The sequence below is a fragment of the Clarias gariepinus genome, chromosome 4 (assembly GCF_024256425.1).
Source record: "Clarias gariepinus isolate MV-2021 ecotype Netherlands chromosome 4, CGAR_prim_01v2, whole genome shotgun sequence".
Classification (NCBI taxonomy): Eukaryota; Metazoa; Chordata; class Actinopteri; order Siluriformes; family Clariidae; genus Clarias; species Clarias gariepinus.
The window spans coordinates 16,597,501-16,600,000 of NC_071103.1; positions in this window are offsets into that span (position 1 = coordinate 16,597,501).

Here is a 2,500-nt window from a genome sequence, read left to right on the forward strand (position 1 = left end):
ATGTCCAGACTGTCAACGAGCCCTGATCAGCTGCGAGTGCCAGGATGACGGAGGGTCAGAACATAACGAGGAAGGAACAACGAGGATAGAAGCACCAGAGAATGGAATAAACTCGTCTCAAACGGAGGAGACGGATACCAGGGAGGACGACGGAAGGATGGAGAAGGAGGATCAAGGAAGAGATGGCGCAAATGATGTTATGCCAGGGGAAAACATAGAAAAGGACTGCCAGTGTGTAGGGATTGTGCACGAGGAAATGGAAACAGAGGAGAAAACCGGATTAACAAATGAAAGGCAGGACGACACCGAACAGAAGACGAAGGCAACGCAAAGCAGGGTGAGTGACTCTAAACAAAAAATCAAAACAGACATAAATGATAAAAACCAAAAGATAAATGAGGAGACGAGAAGGAAGAAAAAGACAATAGAACCAAATATTAAAAAAATCATGGAAAGACAGAAAGAAAGAAGAGAAACAATGAGAGGTCTAAGGATAGGAATAAAGACGGGAAAGCTTGAAATCTCAACGAAAGAATTAATGAACGAAGGGAAAAGAAGTGACAATACGTAAAGAACAAATATGCAACAAATACTTTCTTTCCTTATAGAAATAATGGTACTTAATGTAGTATCAATAAATGCAAGAGGTCTAAATAATATGCAAAAGTTAGAAAGGCTAATTACAAATGTCGGAAAAGCTGAAATCATTTGTATACAGGAGACATTCTGGGATGATGAATGCATAAATCGCTGTAAACTAATATGGGACGGAAATATACATTTTAACAATGGACAAGAAAAACAAGGAAGAGGGGTAGCGATTTTAATTAAAAGAAACATAGGAGAAAAGGAAAGAGTGATCCTTAACGACGGAGTGGGGAAAAGTATAGCAGTTGAACTAGCAATGGGCGATAATAAAATAATCCTATACAATATCCATGCACCAAATGATGAAAATGAAAAAGTGAATTTCTTTAAAAACATAATGGCAACAGTAAGACAGTGGGAAAATGTTATTTTAATTGGAGATTTTAATGTTGTACTAACCAAACTAGACATCGGGAACAATATGGTTTTTAAATCAGATAAAGGGAGGGAGGAGCTGAAAGGACTAATGGCGGAACTGAAGCTAAAGGATGTATGGAGAGAAAAAAATGAAACAAAAAGAGAATATTCTAGAAGACAAATTGTACAAGGTCAGATAAAACAAAGCCGCATTGACTTAATTTTATGTACAAAGGAAATAGAAAGCAAAATAAGGAATATATATTACAAAGAAGCTGGTTTTAGTGACCATAATTACCTTTGTTTGAAAATAGACTTTACAGAAGTGGAGAGGGGACCAGGAATTTGGGTTTTAAATGCCGGTCTTTTAAAGGAATTTGTATATTGTGAAAGGGTAAAACGGACAATTATATGGAACATGAAGAATACATTATTCAAGGAAAATAAGCGAATTTGGTGGGATAATGTAAAATATGAGATAAAAAATCTTTCAATAGAATACAGTAAAATCATACAAAAAATAAAAAAACAAGAGGAAGAAAAAGTAAGGCGCGAGTTACAGAATGAACTTACAAAATGGCATGAAAACCCAAGGGAAAATGGAATAGAGAAAATAATAACACTAGAAGATAAACTAAAACAAATAGAAGAAGAAAAGTGTAGAGGTTTTATATTGAGAAGCAAAGCAAAATACGCAGTGGAGGGGGAGAGAAGCACAAAATTCTTCTTTGATCTAGAGAAAAGTAGACAGAAGGCAGATGTAATAAAGGAAGTGAGAAATCAAAAAGGGAATTTAGAAAAAGGAACAAAAAACGTATTGAAAACAGTACAAGAATTCTATGAAGATTTGTTTACAAGCAGAGGTGTAAGTAAAATAGAGGAAGAATTATTATTAGGACAAATTAAAACTAAAGTTACAGAACAAAACATAAGAATGTGTGATGAGGAAATAGGAGAGGAGGAAATAGAACAGGCTATCAATCAGCTGAACACAGGGAAGAGTCCAGGAACAGATGGACTAACCAATGAATTTTATAAAAAATTTAAGGTTCTATTAGTACCAGTACTAAAGTCACTTTATGATGAGATTTTTAACAACAAAGAATTAAGTGAAACAATGAAAATGGGAATGATAAAGCTAATATACAAGAAAAAAGGGAGTACTGAAAACCTTAAAAACTTCAGACCTGTTACAATGGTTAACACGGACTATAAAATATTAGCAAAAGTGTTGGCAAATCGGCTTAAGAAGGTCCTTCCCCAAATAATAACAACCACTCAAGCCTATGCAGTGGAGGGACGGGACATAGCGGACACGGTGTGTAGCATCAGAGACACTTTACAATACATGAAAGAAACAAAACAAAAGGGGTACTTAATCAGCCTAGACTTAGAAAAGGCCTTTGATCGAGTCGAACATCAGTATATGTATGATGTGATTAAAAGTTTTGGTTTCGGGAAGAATTTTATAAAATGGATAAAAATATTTTATGAA